At 42.9% G+C, this 25,401-nt stretch overlaps 1 protein-coding gene across 1 annotated transcript in view; it reads right to left on the bottom strand.

Annotated features, from left to right (window-relative positions):
* LOC133353522 (germ cell-specific gene 1-like protein) overlaps nt 1-25,401 on the bottom strand; it is a 71,215-nt gene that overhangs the window by 40,499 nt on the left and 5,315 nt on the right. The gene's annotated exons all lie outside the window — the stretch shown is intronic.

The following is a 25,401-nucleotide window of genomic DNA, read 5'->3' as shown; positions in this document are numbered from 1 at the left end:
CCAGGAGTATGCGTGGGTACACCAGCTCGCTCGGTCGAGAGGTCGCGTGTCGCAGGATAAAGTTTCACTATTCACAGATTTTCGAAGAATGTCTGTCCGGCGTGGTAAAAGAGTAGGACAAAATACCCTCCTTGGGGGGGGGGGGGGGGGCTCTCTGGAACTCCCTCGAGTGGGGGCCCTTCCGCCAACAGTGGCGCGAGTAATTGCAGGGCTGCACCTTTACCTTTGCCTACACTTAAGGTAACTGCACTCCAGTTCCCGGCCGTCAACATTTTCTCGTGTTGCCAACAATGGCTCTGCCCGGGCTACTTTGTAAAGAACAAGGTGACATTCTTGACATATTTTTAAACTAAAAACTCTATTCGTGATCATGAACACCGCCTTCATTATAAGCCAGCTTGAATCTGATAATATTTTTAACGCAGTACAATGAATACAAGGCAATTTGTCGTTGGCTAATGACAAATGTTGGATGCTGGTGGCGCTTATATGAAGTGTTTTTATTGGAGAAAACATTTTGTTCTTTGTACCTAATGATGAATCCACGTTTCTGGAACAACATTTCTACCCACGTTGCACATACTTTTCCGTGCACAATAATAATGGAGGATTATCAAGACGACGTTTAATGCATTCTGAATAATACATTCGGTCACACACACTCGCCAAAAAGCGCTTTCCTTTTAATTATTCATGCCGGTGAAAAGTTTACTAAATCTTTACACATTTTCAGTAGTCTCCGTGTGAATAAAAGTGCACTCGTGTTCACATCGTATACCTTAACAACAACAAAAATTGATGCTATTCCCAAACTAGAAGTTAGTATCAATGGCAATACCTTGAAACTTTAATCAATGATCTCGCAGAAAATCAAGAATGTAACTGATCTCATCAGATCCCAGAAGCTAAGCAGGTTGGCACCTGCATAGTCCCTGTAGTAGGTGGTCTCCACGTGCATAAGACAGACCAGCGTGGTGAAGTCTGATCAAATATTTATCATGGCCAGCAAATCATCGGGAGGTCCTCAACCCAGCAGTCGAACGACCACGTGGGTTGTACACGCACACAGACGTGTGAACATTCAGAATATCACTTGAGTTCAGATTTTCCTCTTTTTTTTGCCTCCCTTGTTATCGTGCTTAAAAGGCAAACACCATATTACAAGTATCGACAAGCAGAAATTGGCTTTTAAAACTAATAATCGTGGAATAACGATAAATGAGGTTGAAGAGTCATTTTATTGTGCACGTCAGCTGAAAGGATCTTTTTCAATAATTATTATCAGATTGCTTCATGCTTCTTTATTAAATTAACATTGATTTTGTCAATATTTATTGTACATGGTCTAATTATAGGGGAGTGAAATGATCCTTTAAGACCTCTTAAAGTCCATTATACTTTTTGTAATTACAATTGAAGTGGAGATTAATTTTGAAACGACAACAAAAAATCACTCTCCTCTCTGCCTGAGCAGCAATGCAGGATGCAATTTATTTTGCATGACTTTTCCTTCCATACCTACGGTGGACTAACAGGCCCAAATCCAAGCATGCCCTTGGCTTTCGAGTCGATCAAATCCTCCACAAGATTAACTCCCGCGATGATAAATTAACCCTCGTGTTCCACCGCGCTCACCAGAATATAATAAACGAGGGTGTAGCAAAAAGGCCCGAAGCCATACAAGGCAAGGTTATATGTTTCTGCCGGGGTGTAGACCTTACTCGCCCTTCTCAATCAACGTTATTCACAGACACTGTATGTCATTGCTATGAAATCCACTTTTTTCAAAAATGAAGAAGGAATTTACAAGCTTTAATGTATTTTATTTTAGATTTGTTCAGCTGTAGGTGTACGTCACACCGGTGTACTGGATATCGTAACAGATGGGAGGGCGGATAACACACATTACCTGTGCAGTTGCAGTATTTAAAAGTAAAAAATGTACACCTCAAAGGAAAGTTAATATATGCTTTCACTGACATAGCAATTAGTATTCTACCGAAGCGTTATGCATTTTTTTGTGAATGTCTTCTCAAAATTTATATTCAGGCTGTGCAGTGCCTATAATCAAATTATGAAAAAAGTACACAAGGGAGGACAGGTTTGTCCCAAGAGGGCATTGCATAGCATGCAGAGACACGTGCTGGAACTGTCGGCTTTCATTTGAACAATTAGTTTTGCAAATATGTGGGAAGAATTAACTATCCTGGAGGCATTCGTGTGGGTGTTCAACTGGAAACAGGAACAATAACGTGTCGGTTAGCTGAGGAATATATGGTTTTGCTTTGTTACTATATACCTACATTTTCTGCCACTGGAAATGTTCTATAATCAAAAAGCATGCATCGTCAGTATCATCAGCCAAGATCCAGCCACTGCTGGATGAAAGCCTCCCTCAGTCGCCACCATCCCTCACGGCCCCACGATGCAATAAAACACCCAGCAGCACCCACACACTGGCCGATCTCATCGCTCTGTCTCCAGCTGGGTCTCCTGTTGGCATGTTCCCTCCATTTGCTGCCGTTGTTGTTGTTGTTACCTGACAGCCATCATCCCTCCTAGCCATGACGTGTCCTGCCAAAGCCCCCTTTTATGTTTAGCACGGTTGGTTACGTACGACGCGAAAGAAGTTCAACGTACAAATATAGATGTGAACAGTAAAAACCGGTGTATGTAATCTATGTTCCTTTTTCGATCTCTCAATGTAATTCCAAACCGGCATCTCTCTCGATATGTCTTTGCATACTTTTCAGATTTTGTTCCATTCTTTTGGTAATCAACTACATGTCAGAGCAGACAGTACGCATTGATTTACAAAGTTCTTCTTTAAACACATCAGTGTTTCACGATAATGATACTAAGCCTTTCATTAATATTGCGCTTAAATGCCTCAGCAATTCAAACAATCACAGGGCACCCTTAGTGGTTGCTGATTCTGTGTGGCACAAGGTCACTCAGTACCAGCCTAGCAGTCGGCATTAGTCTGCTAGTAGGGGGTGATGATTACTTTGTAGAATCCCAATTGAGTGATATGCAGATATATTTTTTTACAATTTGGCAAACCTTGAAGGTGATGCCGACACACAATGGCTTATTTGTTTTTAATGGCTTCACCAGGATGTTGAATGTCCACAGTGAAGTACGCGGCGCCTCGTATCATATGGTTCATACAGCCCCAGGCATAATCGGGGCAGCCTGCTTGTCAACTTCAGTCTTCCATAGAGTGTTGAAGCACTCTCTCCCCTGCCTCTCTATTTCATAGGTACACACCTTCAGGAACACGCTTGGCAGCACTTTTCACAGTAAAACTAATAGCGACACCGAGGCTGTTAAACATCATTACACGGCTACAATAAGATGACACGATTAACCTCGTTATTAACCACTCCCTCGTGTGTTGCTACACTGCCAAGGTGACTCTTTGTGCTGTGGTTATTAATCATCATGGTTTATAGAAACACTCAATCCTGTCGGTGTAACTTTGCATACTATTCAATACAATACAGTATTATGAAACCATGCATTAGACCACGATCCATACATCTGGCTATGCTGTATACAAAGACCATATACAGACCCACACTTTACCCTACGGTATGTAGGCACGCTTTTCCCTAACACATGCAACCTGCCAATGGACTAAGGGGCCGTCCATAAATGACGTCACGCGATTTTGGACGATTTTTGACCCCACCCCCCTCGTCACACGGCGTCACAAAAAGTCAGACCCCCTCGCAAATATGACGTCACAAAGCTCTGCCCCCCCCAAAATAAAACATGCTTCAAATCGCTTTAAACTATTGTCATTGTAGTGCGTATTTAATGTGGCGCTGCACTCTGATGTTGCAGGAGAAAACATTTATTAAAAAGTCTATTTAATTAAGTAGAACGTGTCGTCTATATTTATTTAAAGTTGCGCATTTTGATGTGACGTCACATTTCTCAACCCCTCCCCCCTCGTCACACATCGTCACAAATGTCTGACCCCCCTCCCCCCCCTAGGTACGTGACGTCATTTATGGACGGCCCCTAACTGCTGTGCACCCAGTTGTTTCGCTGGGTGGACAGCGGTAGGGGTCATAATACAAACCAAAGAACATAACTCAACTTCAAGGACAGTGCACATTATCAGAGTTATGTTCTTTTGTTTGTATTATGACTGCAGGTATTGCGGTCTATGCAAACATGACTCCTTGTAAAAAGGTGTCAGTTTTGTTGCCAGATAGAAGGGTAAAGAACCAATTATCATATTTTTACTGGCAAATGAGGTTCCCATAGCGGTAGGGGTATTTAAGAAACCAGCTGATTGTTTCAACTACCGTGCTAGGAGATAGAATCAAACCAGTAATTTCTAGAATCCAAGTCCAGTGTTGCTAACCATTAATCTGAAGGGGAAAAAATATGTTTTAAGCTCATAATTTTGTGCACAAGAGGCTCAATCTTTTTTGTAAGCACAGTATTTAATTATATACATGATGTCGTCATCATCAATGCCATTGACGAGGTGATCAACGTCACTCATCGTCACCCCTTCCAGCTGGGTGGACACTGAGTCAGAATCAGAATCTTTATTTCGAGTGGACCAATCCGATGAGCTATGAATCTATTTTTCACAGATGTCCGATATGGGCGGGTCAGCAAACAATGCAAACACACGATAGGGGTGCAAAATAGAGAATAGGGGAAGCAAGTTTCTAAATTAAATAATAAATAACATTTACTAGTATAATGAGCCAAGAATGTGACGTCACTCTATGTCGACCCCCCCCTCATTAATAATAATTAGCAGCTGACGTCACTCCACATGGGGGGGCGAGGCGCCTCCTCCCCCCTCCTCAGCGTCAACAACCCTCACTACAAAGGCAGAACCCTCACGTCACGCGATCTCCGTAGCGCTGTTGAGACATCGAAGTAAAAAGGACGTCATGATGAACAAGCGATTATAGCCTTAAAATGAAATAAGTCTGTATCTGTGTCACAAATTGCACGCGAATTGATGCAATGAATATCACGTCGCGGTCTGTTTTGCGCTTGCAAGTTTCAGATCTACTGCAATACACCCGTCCTTGGACGGGCAAAAGGCGAGTTATTATATAAGTCTGATTGATCAAGTTTGGGCAAGGCAGCAAAACCAAGGACAAGAACAAAACAAACGATAACGCCGCACAGCAGTGTTATGTCACGTTCACGTTGAGTGTCCAGCATTTGGTGGCCCGATGCCCCCGTTCTGCCCTCTGGCTGTCCGTTAACGAGCAGTGACGCGACCGAGCCGGAGGGAGTCCGGCGTTTACCACTTTGTTGTTGTTGTTGCGGAGGTTTGAAATCCAATGCCCCCCACCCCCCCAAGATTAACACGGCGGTGTGTGACGACCACAACGAGACTGCTTCAAAGTGGACTCGAGAAGATCCCCGTGACGTCAATCGCCAAAGGAGGGGCTGGCCGTTTTGTGCAGGCGACATGGTCCAAATTTAGGCCATTTATTTTTAAAATTTACCCACAAATTAATTCTAGATTTGAAGCTTTCGTGACTGCAAGGATTCATATTCTTAGGTTTTTTCGGTAAAGTCACGTAGGTAAAACATCAAAATTAATAAAAATAAAATAAAGATCACGACGTTTCGGAGGCAACACAAGTCTCCGTCATCAGGTGGGACCGTCACAGCCAGATTAGCTGCATCAAGTGAGGCAATGATTCAAGATGTAATCCCTACCCACAAATTACCGCATTGGAATCTACACTGCGATCAACGTCCCTCTACTACAAAAAAACTCGGAAGGGTCCTCCCGAAAAAGAGTCCTGAGACTCGGTGAGGCTTTTCCTGGGTATACAAACGTTGTAGTTAGAATATAAATAACCGTGGTAGTAGCAATGGACGAGTGAACTGATCGCTGGTGAGCGAGTGACTGCAGGGAATCAGTCAGTGCAGTGAGATAGGAGCTGGGTGCGAAAAGGTCAAATTTGTGACCATCTATAGAAGATGACAGTTACAAACACTGCGCTGGGTGTGGGTGGTTAATTAGTCTGGGCAGATATGTTAGGTTCGGATATATGCGACATTGTACCGTAATAGAATTCCTTAATCTGAACAGTGGCCAGTCAAGCATGCACCATGCGTTTTGACATCCCTCACACATCTGGTGTCTACACTGGGAGGGTACAATAGCCAGCATTGTGTCTGAGGGACAAAGGAAAATGACGCACATGCAGCCAATTCAAGTAATTGTAGCCTGCGTTTGAAATGTTCATTCCAAAAACAATGGTAGATAGTAACCCATGGAAGTGCCCATTGCATTGAAAACATTGTACTTTCTAAAGTTTAGATGCAGAAACATACTTACATTTAAAAAAGTATCAGATTTAAACATTGAAATGTAAACTATGGTGTACGTGTTGTGTATTTATGTTACATGTTCATTTGCACTCCACTGCTGGATGAATGCCTCCAAATTCCGTACGGTTCATGGGAGTTATTTGGCTAGACTTTACCACGCTGGTCAGTGTCGATTGGTGAAGGAAGGGAGCATAGACGTTGTAGATGAGTACAGTACCACAATTCATTCTGCTGCACATACTGCTGCTCACAATGTAGCCCTGCTGTGTATGTGGACCCAAGCTTAATCATACTAATCATGATAAAAACGATTCATACTTGTATCTCCACAGCCAATATTACGAATCAAAGATTTCTTTGGCTGAGGCAATGCAATCATCGGACTAAATCTGCGTCATTATTTGACTTCCCGGATTGCAAGTTCTCTGACTCTCTGGATCCTGTCCTCGTAGGTGTTTGACGTGGCTTGAAACAAAACATTGCATATCACATCGCTGAACTTTGTCATTGAGGATCGCCCTCGACTCGACCATGAACTCAGACAACGACAATCACCGCATTGAAAGGCTTTTACCCCAAAATCAATTATGAATCAAAGCATGGTTAGGCTTTTATTTTTATTTCTGTTGACGTGGCCCAAACATGTCATCCACATGCATAGCCAGTGTATTCACCATGTAGTCTCAGTGTAGTCTCAGTTTATTCCCAAGATGAGTAATCTCTGAGCACTCCACTTTCCCCCTCACATGCAAACACTCCTTAAAATTGATTTTTCGAAATATCCATGTGCACGACCATCATGGTAACATCTTGGGAGTCTGTGAAACTCCCCTGAATCGGTAAATCATGACAATAATCATGAAAAAGTCTTCAGATTCAGCGGAGTTTTCAAGGATAAATAATCCTTGAAAACTCCGCTGAATCTGAAGACTTTTTCAGCGGAGTTTTCAAGGATAAATAATCCTTGAAAACTCCGCTGAATCTTAAAAAGTCTTCAGATTCAGCGGAGTTTTCAAGGATAAATAATCCTTGAAAACTCCGCTGAATCTTAAAAAGTCTTCAGATTCAGCGGAATGTTCAAGGATTATTTATCCTTGAAAACTCCGCTGAATCTTAAGACTTTTTCAGGAGGTTCCTGCATTATACAAATGGCCAACATCAGTGAAATCGCATGTCGTGAGCTACAGGAGGAAACCAGATAACCTACAGGAACCCATGCAGAGTGGGGGGGGGGGGGGCGGGAGGATCAAACTATTGGTGCAATTTGCTGCCCAAATTACAAATGCACTTGTAAACATGTCCAATTATATGAATTAAGTCCCTCGGTTAACAGTGACATCGGTTAACGGCTGTTAACGTTTCGCCTCAAATAGGATCCCCATGGGTTTCGACAAACGTTAAAATGTTGATGTGACGGTCACGTGTTTGCTTTATGCACGCGGGCGCCAATTTCAGCCAATCGGAGCCCTCGCTAAGCGGAAGGCTGAGCCATGCCCTCAGCCAATCAGCAATGGCCATTTATCAGCCGTTTAAACCTCGGCTACCTTTGTTATTAATGCTTTTAACACGTAATTCCTATATTCAGTTAACAGTTATTTCGGTTAACAATAGTTGTCGTTGAACAAATTAAAAGCGTTAATCGAGCGACTACTGTATATATATGACTTTAGAGAATAATATTATTCAAATTACTTATACATGGCATATCTTTCTAAGCCTCACATATACATATGATGAGAAAGCACTGGTAGGTGTTGCCGTACTGAGTTGATTTAATAAGTGTTAGTTTGGTATACTTTTTACATCACATTCAAATGAATGAGGGAAAAAAGTTGATTTACATACATTATGTAAAACAGCAGTTTGAGTTAAGCAATGCGAATCTAATTGGTACATTTCTGAAGTCGCAGTTTGGCTTATTAATTTGGTCAACATGCCATTTTCCCATTTAGTGAAATTTAAGATCCCTCTTAAATCTACTGAACCTCAGAATCGTTGTGCTTATTAAAAACAAATATTGTTCTTCCCCTCCAATTAGCACGGTTGGCTACGTACGGTGCTAAATAAGTTAAATATACACACACAAATATTAATATAAAAAAATCAAACAGTAGCTGTCATCAGGAATTAAATGCAAATGTGTCAGGTCTCCAAGTGTTCATGCTCCTCTTGGTTCTGATGACATCCTTATTGTGCTGGGGTATCATTAACCAGTGTTGCACAACATGTTCCATTAATCTCTCACCCATATTTGCACTACTCACGCTGCTTATTCACAGTGTGAATTTGAAAAAAACATAATCACGCACTACCATAAAAAAAGCAATTTACACTCGAAATCACAAAAACGATTAAGAAACTGCGATTTTAAAAATATGAAAATAATGTTAATGCCAATGCGTCTATTTCACTGAATACATACAGCAAGCGCTTAAACTGGAAAAAAACATATCGGCCGTGATTTGAACACAGCCATGAAATAAAAAAGTCACACCGCTGTAGTTTGCGCATTTCGTCCCAACCCAACCGTCCTAAAGAATGCCAGTACAAAATTAGCCAATTATAATGTGGCCGTCCCAGGCAATGCAATTTAGAGTGCGTGCAGATAATGATGGGCGGCCCTTGTTTGGCTGATGCTGCCAATTTTACTGATTTTCACATAACGGTCAGCTGATCTACGAAGTGGTTGCTTGCTCCATATGCAGGTGAGCCAGTCAGCCACGGCACAGTAAAATCCACGTGACACTTGCAATAATAGTCTCTTTCTGGGCCATTTGGACAATGCTATTTTTTTAAACCAAGGCAGTCTGTTTTGTGCAAAAAAAAAGTATTAAAATGTTCCAGCCACTTTGAATGTTCTTTTTCTTTCCCCATAATTTTGATTGGACCTTCTTAAAATGTGAAGTTGTAAGAAGATTCGATTTTCACAAGTTTTGTTTTATATAATGGTTTCTTCCTTTTTTCCCCGCTGTCCAATTTTCACATTGTACAGCGTGTTCATCCTTCAATCTCACACATGCCCATTACATTACTTAAGTTGTCCACTCTTCATATATTTAGCATGGCTCTTTATATTCCTGCATATGGAAATCCTGAGAAAAGTTCCAGTCAGCAGCAGGGAATGGTGGCTCTGAGATGATTGCATCATGTTAAAAGCTGAAGTCAATCAGGCAGGTCTGACAAAAGCACACCAACTGCCATGAGGTGGAGGTTTTAAGATGCAGAAAAGTTCATCCACAAGCGTAGATTGCGCTATTCCCTCATTCTTGAGCCTCAAATGTTTTAAATGTCTTCGCTTGGCTGAGTTTTCATAATCAACGATTGTTGGGTTTAGATCGCGTTTATTTATAAATGTGTCGTAACCCTCCACCACCCGACACGGCCAATCAGTAAAAATGTGTCACGTTGACAAAGACAAATAGTTCACTGCTTCAACACACCGGTGGGCTAAAGCAGTGAACTATTTGTCTTTGTCAACGTGACACATTTTTACTGATTGGCCGTGTCGGGTGGTGGAGGGTTACGACACATTTATAAATAAACGCGATCTAAACCCAAAAATCGTTGATTATGAATAACATTGTTCGCGAAAGCCTACGTGTTAAACTGGCTGAGTTTTACAATGAGGTGGTTGAGACGTATAATTTGCAGCAGGAGTAGTCGAGTCTGTCGCTGCGATGGCTCCATCGTATTTTGTGAATCGGGTGCTGAGGTGTGACGTGTTCCGCGGTTCTGTTCTGAGTGACCACAAGTTGCACACTGGGGAGTTCGTTTCCGTTTGCGCATCAAGTCTCTGCACCTGCTGCTGCTATGGTGTGTGCAGTGAATGCGGTTCAGGGTTGCCCGTGACGCCTTACAGGTGATTGAAGGTAGGAATCTTCTTCGTATGCTCTTTACCCACCATTAACACGTTGAGATAACTTAAACAAATTATACTGGTAGGAACCTCCTGGTTACACCAGCCCACAGGGGATTATTGTGTCCGTCCGTCCGCCGTGCAGGGAGGGGCTGGGTGGGGAGGGTGGGGAGGGGCTGGGTGGGGAGGGTGGGGAGGGGCTGGGTGGGTGGGGAGGGTGGGGAGGGGCTGGGTGGGGAGGGGAGGGAGGGGCTGGGTGGGGAGGGGCTGGTCACCCCCTGGTGCCCTTATAAAACTCAACGTTTAACCTACTCACGCCGGCTTGTGCCCGCCCTCACAGTCGGGCATATTTGCGGAATACACCACGCCGCCGTTGACCCTGCAGGCCATTGACCGAGCAACCCAACGTTCCTACCAGCTCCCTCCGCAGGAATGTGTTAAGCCACTTTGTTGAGCCATCATTTGTGGCCAGGTTGCTTCTGCAAAAGAACTGCATCGCTCAGTGGGTCTTACCTGATAAAATATAAATCGTTAAGTGTTTTGTTTAGTTTTATCATAGCTCCATGTCACACTGCTGTAATTAAACAAACACAATTGTAATGATTCCCTGAGTTGACAGTGGTGTACAAGCAATACAAACACACACTTCATGTATGTTATGTTATCCTCTTTTGAGTAGTAGTATTATTGACATTAATGTTTTTTGTTTACACTGAAAGGTAGCAGAGGCTTCCCTGAGCAACTCAACGTTCCTACCAGCTCCCTCCGCAGGAATGTGTTCCCTTCCTTCTGTAGCATGCGTTTGATGTGCTCCCATCTGGTTCTAACCGTTGATGTTTATCAAAGGCTCACATTATAATTGTCTGTACCTTGTGTTTTCAGATGAGGTCATGTCACACAGTATGAGATGGCAGGAGCGAATTCATGGTGCAGTGGTTAGCACACTGCACTGTAAGCTAGTGACAGATAATGAATTCAGATTATGCTAAGGATAAAGCAAAGTTATTCAAACATTATTACGTACGTAATTGTAAACACATTTGTATAGTTTTCTTATTTGCTTTATTGATTCACGCAGGATGTCTACGTACCTTAACCCGTTTTAGAGTGCAATACAATACAATGCATTGCACCGAGGGAGGAGTGGTGACGCAGTGGTTAGCACACTTCTAGCTGTGAACCGAGCAACTTGAGTTCCATTCTCAGCCGTGGCGAACGCCGTTGAGCAAGGGACACCTGGACTGGCTCTATTGCCCCACCACCTTGGCCAACCCAAACTCGTCATAGAAACCTCACAACTGATGCAGCGTTTGTAGACCTTGATTAAGCAAATGCTGTAAATGGTATTTTTAAATATACATTTGTATGAGTCAGCAAATTTCCAGGTGCATTTCAAGCAAGGGAACAACAGCGGCCCAGTTGCACAATTGGTTGTTTTATTTTTATTACGTGCTATATATGCAACTATCTAAATTCGCACTGAATTGTTAATTTTAAGAAGCAAGCTTTGGCATCTTGGTGTTAAAGGGACAAACTGGGGGGGGGGCGTTGAAAGCATCTATAAGATGACGTAAAAAGAGGCTTACGAAGCTTCGCACACAACGTTTAGATTACCACTGCTCACGCTAAAGCTTTCAAATTGTGTCACGTATGTAGGCACGTTGAACTTCTTGTGCAGCGTACGTAGCCAACCGTGCTAATCGGAAGTGAGGGGAAAGGACAACAACATTGAACAGTACAATCAGTTCATGTCTTCTTTTTCAATCAAACTATTCAAATGTAATTGCCGTCTGATAGCGTTAGTACCCAAAGATGTGGCAAGTAGAGTTCTGAGGTCGACGAATCACTCCTCACAGTGCAATGTCCGTTTATTTTGTTAGTATCGTTTAAATTTCGATTTAAAGCTTTCGTGACTGCAGGGATTCATCTTCTTGGTTCTTTCGGTAAAGTCACGTAGAAGGGAAGTAATACAATAATAAAAATTAAACATAATAAAATAATATAATAATATAATGTTTTATTTTTATTATTTTATTACTTTCCTTCTACGTGACTTTACCGAAAGAACCAAGAAGATAGTATCGTCTACTTTGATAATATTGTTTCATTTTGTTAATATTGTTTATTGTTGTTCTTCAAGTCAATTTTTGTTTGTCTGCGCCTCTGAAGTGTTCCATTTCATTGTTACCTGTTGCGTGGTAATCGGAGGTGCTGGGTAATAATCATAACAATGGCTTTGAGTGTAAAAGGAGTTACATGTGGTGGTCACAAAGACATTATTACTTATTACAGCCAAATCTAAGTTCAGACATATGAATTTTCGATGTAAAAAATGGAGTGTATCATTTTAGAATCAATTGTTCTGTTGCAAGACGCAATGAATGGTTGGCACACTGGACAAGCCAACCAGAGGCCACTCGGCAGTAGAAATTGTCTCCAGTTTATCTTCTTGGTTCTTTCGGTAAAGTCACGTAGAATGGAAATAATAAAATAATAATAATAAAACATAATAAAATAATTCTCACGACGTTTCGGCCACAATGCAAGCAGCCGTCCTCAGGTGGAGAACAGGTCTGTCGAGTTTCTCCAATCCCACCTCGCCTCTGTCCACTCAATTAGATAATCGGTAGGTTACATGTGGTGGGGTAAAGTGTGGCCACTTGCAACCTCTTACAATACGTCTGAACAGCGCGGTGAAGAGTGGCCCCACTGCCAACCCTCTCTGGGGCTCTCTCAAGCGGCCTGTCGTGGAGGCTCTTCTGCCAGCATGAGCATGAAATTGCAAGGGCTGCACCCATGCCCCACAGTACGCAGTATTTTCACTTCGCGTCGCGCTGTTGGTTAGATGTGACAAAAAATTAAGATGTTAAAGTTAAACTGTCATTTGCTTGCTCGTCTGTCTTCTTGACCATGACATTATCTAATTTAAGGTCTAACCAAGACAAAATGTCTATTTTGAAGATACATTTTAGAGACGAATTCATGTCACAGCGTTAACTCCAGTTCTGTTGGTACGAAAACTAAACCTGAGATATATATATATACTAACCACGACCTCTTGGGGTGAATAAATAAACCTGGTCTCCCAGATGTGAAAGGGCTCTCATAGGCAGTAACTTAAAGGTCTGAGCTTGATCACAGAAGATTGGACGAAAAAAGACTTATCCTAAATTGGTTTTTCCACTTGATTTGGTGTGCTCCGGTTGAGAGAGAGACTGAAGAAAGTGATGAAGCAAAACACTTGCTTAGTTCTGTTTCAGGATAGCTAAGGCAGCTACCCCCCCCCCTTCCTTCGTGCAAAGGAGCTCGTAAGAAGGTTAATTGACTGAGACACAGGGACAAGTCTTGGAGTGTCCAAGGCAAGTGACTGGTTGTGGCAGCACGTGCGTGTTTCTGCCTTAGCAGCAGAGGCGTTCTCCTGCAATGCAAGAGCTCTGACCATTGAATTGGCTCTGATTGTGCATCAGCATTCATTGTTAGTCTGATAGATACTGTATGTGGATAGACACGTTTTGCTAACTAATTAATGTGCGGTGTATTCGAATGACAATAGGACATTATAATAGGCCTTTGGTGATTAGTTTGGCTTGATACCTATGATAGTGTGATGCCCAAGGGGTGATCATTTCAATTAACAGGAATTTAACAAATCGCCACGGGTTTTTTTCGAGCAGCTAATCCTACTCTCTGCTTAGGCTTAGGGGATATGTATCAACAAAAGTGGCAGGTTATGTATGTTTAACAAGTGTGCTAGATATTTGAGTCAATATGTGTTAACAGTCTATGGACAACACAAGGAGAGAAACACAGATACCAAACAACTAATTTTAGCAACCATTTTAGACGTTAAATAAAATTATTGTTACATTTATTAAAATAATGTGATAGGTGAAAACAAGTATTACTGCGTAGGGAAAATAAAATGTATTACTGATACTCAAAAGACTTTGCCAAAGCATTTTCTCTCCAAGTTTCTTAAAAGTTCCCACATATATGTGAATAAACAACAGCAGACACAATGTATCTAGTTCTATAATTCCGTTTTACGAGGATGTAGGCTCATATAAATATCTGAAGTGGACTCAAGTAGCAGAGTTCATCGTAAACACCATTTCTGGATTCCGAGTGGCGTGTAAATACGCTATGGGCCTGGATGGTGTCTCATTCTAGCCTGTCAAGTGCAAAATTAATGGATCCAAATCTCTCCAAATCCCTTGTGCTTTGGCGTGCGCGGTCAGGTGTCAGCGCTATCTCAGGAGACATGCTGTGAGTGAGAGATTCACATGGCACACTTAACCCGCCCCCACTCCACTGCCTGCCACCTCAACCGGTGGTTCAGTTCTTGCTTTGTGCCTTTCAGGGCTTTTAATCACCACCGAGCTCTCAATCGGACCCTTGCCGCCGTATGGGTAATACAATTACAAGGTTCGTCTGTCCGAGACGAAACGCGCAATCGATGTCTTGGAACAACATACTGCATCCATAATAGCGGTGGGGGGGGGGGGGGTTGTAGGGTTAGATCGCGTAAATGTATAAATGTGTTGTTAAATCCACCACCACCCGACACAGCCAACTTGTCACGTAAACAGAACGTGCCAATTCGTCACTGGTACAACACACCGGTGTGTTGGAGAGCCAAGCCACAACATTTACAATCTGAGTACGACGTTTCGCCAGTAATTACAACTTACTTACTAGTTGGCTGTGTCGGGTGGGGGCGGGTTTTAACGACACATTTATATATTTACGCGATCTAACCCAAAAAACTCTATTATGGATGATATTGGTCGCGGGAGCCTGCCACGTGTTCAACTGGCACTGTGTCTGATAGCCTCGCTCCGCTGCATGTAAAGTGTACACACGTGGGCGACAGAGCAACGCACATTCACGCGGATTACACATGACTGGGAGCACTTTGCAACTCGGTTAGCATAACGCCGAATTTGCATAATAAAAGTACACATCAATTAGCTTCGTGCGTCATGCTGACACACGGTGTGCACATGTTTGTAGCGTGCTGCGATGTCCACTGTGAATCAGCATGCAGGGCCATGCAGAGGCAAGGTTTCATCCATTATCTCATTACGTGGCTGTATAATCCTATACGGTTATTTATATGCTCAGTGGCAGGTGTGCACATTAATCTGACGGAACAAGAAGAACAGGAGCGTAGGTGGGCAGGCAGGCTCCACTGAATAGGATTGGATGAGGGGCGCATTGAGCATGCTAACCATTAACGGTAATGATGAATCCATATTCGCCGGCCCGGCCCTGCAAGGCAATCAGTCTCAGTGCTCCACGTTCCTTCACCCTTAAATTAAATTCCATGGGTTCAGGGGTTTTTTTTGGTCCGAAACTCCGCGCGGACCAGAATGCAGCGACTTGTAAGGGTCATCCTCGATGCGCTGACGATTGAACTTGCGGAAAGAGAAATCTTTCGCTAGTTTGGTTTTCTCGCAGTGTTGGGCGAAAGAAAAAAATGTCAACGCCTAGATTGTCAAGTGGCGCGTCTCCCGGCCATGCATCAATCGCGTCGGAGAGCGAGTGGCAAAGTGACACCACCCCCACCGCCCCCGCCGCCGCTGCGAACGGGGATATAAAAAGAGGACTGGAAGGATTTCGTGAGAGAATTCCCACGAACAATCTGTCGCCCAGCCGCCGCTCTCCTACAGAGGGGACCGACTGTGGATTCATTGTCTCTCCACGTGGTGCCGATAGCGCAGTTGGGCTACATTGGGGTGGGGCGCGGGGAATACAAAGGGAATGATCTATTTAAGAAGAAAACCATCAAAAACATCGCGCTGGACTACCCAGATGTGTGTTGGCCCCAGAGAGAGCTCAATGGCTCAGGTTGCTCGTTCAAAGCTATCTGGTTGAGTTTTTTTTAATTCTGTACATTACCTGCTGCCTCTTAGAAGTCTAAGCCCCCGTTGTTGGAATCCCACTGCTTGAGCCATCTTTGCAATAGCTGGGGGTTGTGTGTCCGCTGTGACTGAGTGTGTGTACATGTGTGTGTGTGTACGTCATCTCGGTCATCTCAGTTAGTCGACCCGTGGCACCTGCTGGGTCTGCCCCGTGACCTCCTGCCAGCGGGCGTTCGACACTTCACGTGACTGCCTCAAGGTGCACTTGGCCTGGCACAAGCGTCGTGGTGACGTCACTGCCACTTAGTGGCGAATGGCGGTTGTTGTTGTTGTACGTGTGTGTGTACGTGTGTATGTGTGTGTATGTGTGTGTGTATGTGTGTATGTGTGCCAACTGCGTTAGTGTAGCGGTTAGCGCGCTGCGCTACGACCCTAGCGACCCTGGTTCGATTCCTACTCCGATTCCTGCTCACGGCCAACACCAGTGACGATTATCTGAACCGGTCCTGGGCCTCCTCTAGGTCGACTCAGTCTCAAATGAGTACCTGGTGCGGTGCGCAAAAATATCGCCACTAGGGCGTGGTGCTGGCCACCCACCCCCTTGTGCCGTTCTGGCCTTCATAGGTGCTCGCTAACAGCACTTGCCCCCACAGTCTGTTAAGCCTATACGGGGAATCTGTTTTTTTTTGCCAACAACTTGAATTGTGTTACTGTGGGTATACAAGCAAACAGGAGTGTCGGTCTCCTGAGCCATTCCATACTTGACAACTGCAGTACTTAACATCTGACGATTCAATAATTGAGCAAAAAAAATCTTGCGTTCATTCCTAAGTGAGATCGTCTGGTTTCTCTTAGAGACAGTGAACACAACCGAATGCATACAACTTTTCTTTAATTCGAAAAAAAATAGCACGTCATACATCACAAACCTTTATTCCGCGACCTGAAGAAATATCACTCCAAATGAGCTGCAATTTTCAGCTCCAGCTGTATTTTATGCCAGATTAAATTGTGTATGACTAGGTTGGCTTACAAAAAGAACTAAATGGTACTCATTTTCAGTTATCATTTATAATAAATAAAAAACCTTCTGTCTTTGTCTTCATACCCTATTATTTCACGACCTGAGATCAATGATGCATCGTTCAAACAGTTGATAGCCTTTGTTCGGTTGTGTGAATTATCCAAGAAGAAACCTAACCATTATGACGCTGCCGTAGTTTAAAACGCTGCCAATACAAAATTATAGGTCTTGGTTGTGAAGTATACTTTAGTAGTACGTCATTAATGTATGTTTCACCTATTTCTTTACTCCAATATAAGTGATTGAATGTGCTTACTTTGGGAATTGTATAATTGGTCATATACAAAATATTATTACTTTCTTGGCCGCTTTTCTCTCTTTTAAACTTTGCAATGATGAAAAAATTGTGTCTTTGGTAAAGGTCAGTTTGTAAAGTCATATCATTATAAATACCCGATACGTGCAGTACATTATTAAAATGCATGTATTAATATTTTTCCTACATACATAATTACACTGTACAATCGAATGATGTTTTGTATTATAAGGTAAAGGTACAGCCCTGCAATTGTTTGCTAATGCCACTGCTGGCTGAAGAGCCTCCATTCGAGATAACCTCTATAGGTTATTATAGTCCCTTTGTCGATGTGGGCCAGACGTCCTGAAAGAGCTGGCAGTACCAACACATTACCGGACAACACGTGACCTGCCAATAATTACAATATTCAAATACTGAGAAAACCCATCACAACATAAACAACTAATTAAATATAAACACAAATGTGTGCATCGCATGTATAGAGCCTTTCAGCCTTACACAAGCCACCAGCTCCAAAAAAACTGCATCAGCACGAATAATTAGCCACATCACATTGCAGTTCATTGGAGCTGATGGTCTGCATAAGAAGTTTTGTACATGCATGGCACATCATTGTGTGTCGTTAAGTCAACCTGCCATTGAACTCTTATGTACCCATTTATAATGCTGGGTAGACAGAGGAGGTGGGGGGGGGGGCAGAGATTTTAAAAAAATGTGTCCAGAGTTTCAACTGCCGCACCGGGAGATCGAAACCAACGAGTTCTGGATTGCAAGTCCAGCAAGCGGTTACACCACGGCAGAAGCCTTCACATATTTACCTTCCGTTTACCCTATTGGAAAATAATTTATAATGAGATGGATCAGGAACATAGCCGAATATGTAAAGTAATTAGTTCTTCCTCCTGCTGGGTTTTTCTTATTTTTTTTACAAATTATCCACTAATAGTGCTTTATTTTGGCAAGCAAAACAACATTCTGTTTCCAGATTGTGGACGACGTGAAAAGGAAATAACAAAACTTTGCCGCTTCAGTCTAATATCCCGCTGGCCTTGGTGAAAAGGGTCCTGTTCCTTGCGTTGTCTGTCCCTGCCACTGCACAGATGAGGGAGGGGGGTTGTTTTAATGCCTTGACTGGTCAAATGAGTGTGTCAGTTCCTTTCTGGAGGTGATTCAATGTCTTTTTTCTTCCCCTACTCACATGGAATCTTCACACAAAGCCTACCAGTTGGCAAGAAGCCAGAACATTTTAAATTCACAACACATTCCCCCCCTCCCCCTTTCTCCCCCGGTCTTCCCATCCCTGCGACAGCTACGCCGTCAGTTTAACACGTAGCAGGCTTTCCCGAACAATCTCATCCACAATAGAGGTTGTTTTGGGTTAGATCGCTTAAATATATGTGTCGTTGAAAACCCACCACCACCCGACACAGAACAACTAGTAAGGGTTGTCGCGTGAGCTGAACGTGCCAATTCGTCACTAGTACAGCACTAGTGTGTTGGAGAGCCAAGCGACGACATTTACAATCTGAGTACGACGTTTCGCCAGTAATTACGACTAGCTTCATCAGGCGACAGCCGACTACTCCATCAGTCGAGCCACTCCCGTGCCGAGCGCATTCCTGTCCCAGGAACGAAATTTGTAATCACAAGGCGTGATCGTAAAGCATTTGAATTAAACATACGGAGACGCGCGTAGCAGATGCCCACTTTAATGAATCTATATACAACACGGCAGCAAATGGGGCTTTAGCATTTATCACAGTTTTAAGATTGCACATTTTAAACCACCGTATTTATTCTTGATTTGAAGCTTTTGTTACTGCAGCAATCCATACTCTTTGGTTCTATCGGTAAATTCACGTAGGTATAAAATAAAATAAACCACGACGTTTCGATCGCAACACAAGCGGTCGTCCTCAGGCGGAAAAAAATATAATCCAGCAGTGGAACTGCTGAACCAGCGAGAGAGCTGTTACAACAAGGTTATAGCTTATAAGTCATGCTGAAAGACAAATCCATCCTCCTTGTTGCTTGGAAATAAAGTTTAACCCCCCCCCCCCCATCCGCTTCCATCTTAATGATATCGTCCATAAATCGTATGGAATTAAGCCAGTATTGTTTGTAATGCACTTACCTAGCTGGTAATGTCGAAAGTGCCCTGAAGCATCCGACTGGAATGATTCCGTGGTGGTTCCTACGGGCTGCGTTCAAATGCGTCTGGGTTTTTTTCCTCTCCATTCAAACCGTAATGATGATGATGATTATAGTAGTTTTAGGTCGGCCATTGCTGTGGTACATTTGTAAAGGCATAATGGGCCCCGGTAATGCTTTGAAGTGCTAGTCGTTGTGAAAAATATGTTGGGAGGTGTCCCATCACGTGTCTTTTCGTACGCACGAGTGCGTGTAGTAATTAGTCTATACTACAGTGTGTATATATATATGTGTACACACGGAGGGCACGAACAAAACTCACTGTGACAATCGTTTCCTCTCCGGGGCATCTGCATTTTTCCTGCTATTTCTGAAGGAAGGTTTAAAATATTTCCGTTGTTTGGTAGATAAACGGTCAACCGTGAGGAAAAACGCACACTGTTCATAGACAAGCAGGATGTGCACCAACGTGGCGTGGTGCCTCGTTGTATTGTGCAAATGTTAATTTTGAAGAGCTCATTCCCATTCGGAATGAGCAGAGATACTCGCAGAATCGAATGTCGCCATGAAATTTGCATGAATGGACCCTTGTTTACAAACACTTGTTCACTTCTCTTCGTGCTCAAATGTGAGCATTGCATGCCTCTCATTTCTGGTGGGACTCTTGAACGAGCGGTTGCGGTGCCAAGTGGCAGTGGTGGTAAACAACCCATCCACAGGATGACAAGACGATCACGTACTGTATATACATTCAGCGGCATCGACATTGCTGTGTTTCACCTGACGCGAAATACCAGGGTGGCGAATGTAAACGCACTCGGACAATAAGTCCTCTCGGTTAACATGTAGAAACTAGTTGCTACTGGCAAAGGAGGTCTCATAATGTAAATGCTTACCCCGAGCTCTCAATACTCTGATAGTGCGCTGTTTTTGAGTTGTATGCCTTTTGGCGTCATCTGGTCCAACATCAGTGGAGACTGGGCTCTAAGAAAAGCCGTCTCGGGTGTGGACCAATCAATTTCAAGGGCAGTGCATATCATTATCAGAGTTGTCTCTTTTTGTTTGCATTTTGACTCATTGTGTTGTGGTTATTGCAAACATGATCCCTTGTATAAACGTGTCAGTTTTGGTGCCAGATAAAAGGGTAAATACCTATGACTAAAATAGTTATTTTTAAGTGTTTAAATGGTAACCAGCTGATTAAGTTGAGAGGAAAACAATATCCAGTAGATGCAAATAAAAAAACACATAAATAGGCATAATGGCTGGAGTGATGGTGAAGTGTCGGCAACTATCCCAGTGACCTGGACAGACGCAGAGGTCACGATAATGAGTGCAGTCCGCGAGAGCACACAAACACGGTCCATTGAAAGAAACGCATAAGGGCACATTTCAATTATGAATTCCTAACGGTGCTTATGTTGCTTTATCTGTGACATATTTTGAGACTGCTTAATGGCAGAATTGTTTTTTCTTCTTGGTTCTTTCGGTAAAGTCACGTAGAAGGGAAGTAATAAAATAATAAAAATAAAACATAATAAAATAATTCTCACTGTGAGAATTATTTATTATGTTTTATTTGTATTATAAAACATAATTATTTTATTATGTTTTATTTTTATTATAAAACATAATAAAATAATTCTCACTGTGAGAATTATTTTATTATGTTTTATTTTTATTATTTTATTACTTCCCTTCTACGTGACTTTACCGAAAGAACCAAGAAGATGAATCCCTGCAGTCACGAAAGCTTTAAATCGAAAATGAATTGTTTTTGTCAAATACCAAAAAGGTAAAGGCGCAGTCCTTCAATTGATCGCTCATTCCACTGCTGGCGGAAAGGCATCATCCACTTGAAGGAGATCTAGAGTGCCCCACGAGAGGGTATTTGGCCTACTCTTCCACACTGGCCTGATGTCTTGGAAGAAGTGGAAGTACCCACGCTCTATATTGAAAGGTTATACAGTTATCGGATGCTATTAGCATGAATAACGCGATATAAAATGAAAGTATTATTATAAATACTTTGATCCAGCAGTGGATTGAAAAACGGTGGTACTTATTTCATTATTAAAATGTTTCTCATGCCTATTTTTTACGATAAATGTAACTATAAAAGCACTGAAGTGCTTGACAATTATGCTTTGTTAACGTTTACAAAAGTAAAAAAATAACTATGCCACAGAGTAATTAAATGCTGTTTTCTTGCGTGGAAAAATGTAATAAAATTGCTCGCTGCTGCAATTGTAATACAACACGCAGATTTCTTAACATAAATCAAATTAATGTTATAAATGCCCCCAGCCAATTAAATAAGTGCATTGCAATTCTCGTACAAATAAATCAAAGGGCACAACGTGAATTACCCTGCATTCACGACACAGCATATTTTTTCTATTGAAATTACAATCACAACTGCTCACATGCTTATAATACAATAATACAATCTTGCTTGCTACTTTTGGTTTATATAAACATTTCATTAGTATGAATTGCATTCGACAGTCTGCAAATTAATTCAAGTTTGTAATTATTTATCCAAAAGCAAATTGGTTATTCAGATTTGTGTTATCTGTAGTCTATAGGCACTAACTGAGCTGAGTTGCAACATGTGAACGAATTCAGTTTCATGGCCATATTCTTTCCACTGCAATTCTCTTTATTTTATGCAAATAAAAATGTAAAGTGAGTAGACTATGACTGACGTGATTTTCTCCCCAATTTAGCTCGGTGGGCCTCTAGCAGATACTCCATTCCCCCGCCCGTTGCAAATATACGCAACTTGCACTCACGTGCGTGCGAGCAGAAGTGCGATCAGGTGCTTCCGAGTGAGGATGCTCAAATCATTGCTCATGTCACATAAATCGCGTGCGCCTTGTGGAGAAAGAAAAAACTCCCAACGGCCGGAGTGTCTCGTGCGCTCAAACATGGCACGGTGCAGACACCTGTGTAATTTGCCTCCGCCGAAGGATTAATGCCGAGGATCCTGGCCATCTATCAAATATTAAGTCAATTTCTTATTTCGGGTTAAAAGCCCCATGTCCTTGACCCTCCTCGCCGACGTAAACATTCGTTTGACATACGCAGGGAGCGGGGGGGGGGCGGCTTGTGTCCACCCGCCGCTCTCGCCGCCCCAAAACACGTGACCCACCAAATGCCATCGTGGCCGCGTCTTAAGTCTTCCAACAATTTATGCGCTTGAGAAGCCGAATTTGAGTCTGCTACGGTATAACTTTGAAGATGACCCTTCCCCCGTAGCATTGTGGTTTGAAGGTCAAACGCCTCTGTTTATAGCCAAACCCCGCTGTGGGTTAGACGACCTGAAAGTTAAAAAGGCCACTGCAAGGAGGGATTTGACTCCTCCACACTCTGTGCGTGAAGCCTCTCTATTCACAGCAGTGACGCACAACAAGAAACATTTCTCAGTTGTCCGCGATGCTAAAATGCCCTCTCCCACAGTGCCACCGGCATCCCCTTTATCTCGGAATAAACAACTGCAGACTCGTGAGTGGCTCTGTCCTATCGCCCGGTGGCGATAATGTATTGGACAGTGAGCGCATTGCTGGGGGAGGGGGAGGGGTCCGTTGACCATCGTCAATACTGCCCTCTGTAAAAGCCTGCGCTTGTTGACTGGAGTGTGTGGTTTGGAAAGTTCAGTTGTGAAAGGCGGCGTGGAACAAGCCCCCCCCCCCCCCCCCCTTTGCTTTGTGCAATTATGTTCTCACACACGCACCAACATATCAGCATGCATTGGAATATTCTCGTATCTCGTGGGCTATGATTAAAAAATGCTCAATTCATGCAGACATCCTTTGATCTTCCTTTTTTACTGTTTAATCCCCCACCCCCAGCTAATTTTGAGATCGAGAACACTTAAATCGCTGCCCGAGTAAAAATAAAAATATTCGTGTGGTGAGCCACAACTGGAAACACGGCAGAATGTGCACGTAGGACGTAATATGTGTACGTAGGGCAGATATTGAAGGTGCATCAGAATCAAAATGATTTAATGTAGACGCAGGCAAGAGCAGGTTGGAGTGCTTTAGAAACCCTGAATTTTAAAATAAAATGAAACGTGCGAATGTGCCGAAAGAACAAGGTATTAATCTGCGTGTAGTGCCTTTCATAAAATATGGCCCAGAAAGAAATACGTTAACAAAAAAATATGGAACAAAACCAAAAGCTGTTCATGCTCTAAATCGCATTGAGAGGCATGAACAGGAACACATAAAATAACATCATTCACATGGTTAAGAATAGTAAGATGGTTTCGGCACGACACATCGCTAAAAAGTTTGATGAGTGATGGTCAAGAGTCATGATGGAGTGGCAGCCAAGGAATGGAACGCGTTTGAGAGGATGTCCAAGAAGGGGAGATGGAGCAATGGAATCGTCCCGTGTGCAGGGTGTTAGATGGATTACTGCATTGCAGGATCGTGAAATATGGAAGAGGTTTGGGGAGGCCTTCATCCAGCAGTGGATTGACTCTGGCTGATGATGAGATTGGTGCATATTTCAACAACCCTACCAAGCAATTCCAGTAAAACCCACAAAAAGGTACAAGTTGTTTTCAAGGCGGTCGTATCCTGACCTCTTGTGGAGAATTGTAACATTATGGGGACATTGTCATCACAAAATATGGAAAAAAAAAAATTTCATTTTCGCAAAATTTATTGGGAGGTCCTGTTATTCAAAAAGAAACGCGCAGCTGTGGTGGGTTGAGACCGGGGCTCGGCCTGGTGAACTTTGAACTTAAGAAAGGCGATGTTGCCCACTGCACATCAGATTTTTACGAAAGTAAAAAAATATATAAGTGGTACGTCAATGCAGATACTCCAAATGTGCCTTCATGTTTTTGAAAACAAGGAGTTATACTACTGAGTCCATTGTGTAGCTAGCTAAATTCTTAAATGTGTACAGTAATGTGATTGTCATTTTACCATCATCTGGCGTTAACTTCCAGACTTGAAAAATAACTGCACGGTTATCATTCCTCCATGCACCACAAATGTTGGAATGGATTAAGGATTGCCCTCCTAATACACACATCCGATGAGCATGGCTGGCTACGTACGGTGCAAAAGAAATTCAACACACATACAAACACTCCCCCAAATTACTTTTTGTGATGTCATACTTTTATTTGAATCCAGAGGTCGCAAATTATATCTCCCGGTGCTACAGTTGAAACAATGGACACGTTTCTTAAATCCTACAGCCTCTGTTCTGCCAGCAGTACGTGTGTACACCGCAGTTTGTTTGATCTTCGGATAGTCGTGTTGTCGGTTAAGGTGTGGGGAGCTCCGGCCTCTTTCAAGATATCTTGCCAGCGTGGAAGAGTATGCCAATTCCTCTCCAGAGGGGCCTCTCCAGAGCCTCCCCCTACGTCACGTCCTACCACCAGCAGTGCCATGAGTCAACAACGGTAGGGTTGCACTTTTAACTTTAACAAATATAGAAACGTATGTATATCAAGACAGAAAGTTATCTCCATATTGCCTACAACCTTACATAGGAATGATTCCAGTAATGAGGTGAGGGGGGGGGGGGGAGAAATACCGCAGGCTGTTGAAATGGGCAGATATTCTTGAGAAACGGCTTATCTATGCCGAGGTTGTTAGCGTTTCCTTGCAGAGCCGGGCGTTGTGTGGCTTCTCCAGATGCCTGCTTATTGCAACTTGTGCCTCCTACCTCACGGTAACTTCTTTTTTCCTTCCCTCAGATGAAAGATCACCGCTGTGGGACTCATTTATTTCCGATGCTATCAAGCAAGCTGTGCAATGGTGTGGGGTCCAAAGCAGGTGACTTATTTCATTGATCTCTCCTACTGGGCCTGCCTAGAACCCGAGTG

Source organism: Lethenteron reissneri, chromosome 44 (genome assembly GCF_015708825.2).
Source record: "Lethenteron reissneri isolate LAM-NWPU_2019-01 chromosome 44, ASM1570882v1, whole genome shotgun sequence".
Taxonomy (NCBI): domain Eukaryota; kingdom Metazoa; phylum Chordata; class Hyperoartia; order Petromyzontiformes; family Petromyzontidae; genus Lethenteron; species Lethenteron reissneri.
This window is presented reverse-complemented; position numbering and strand designations above follow the sequence as displayed.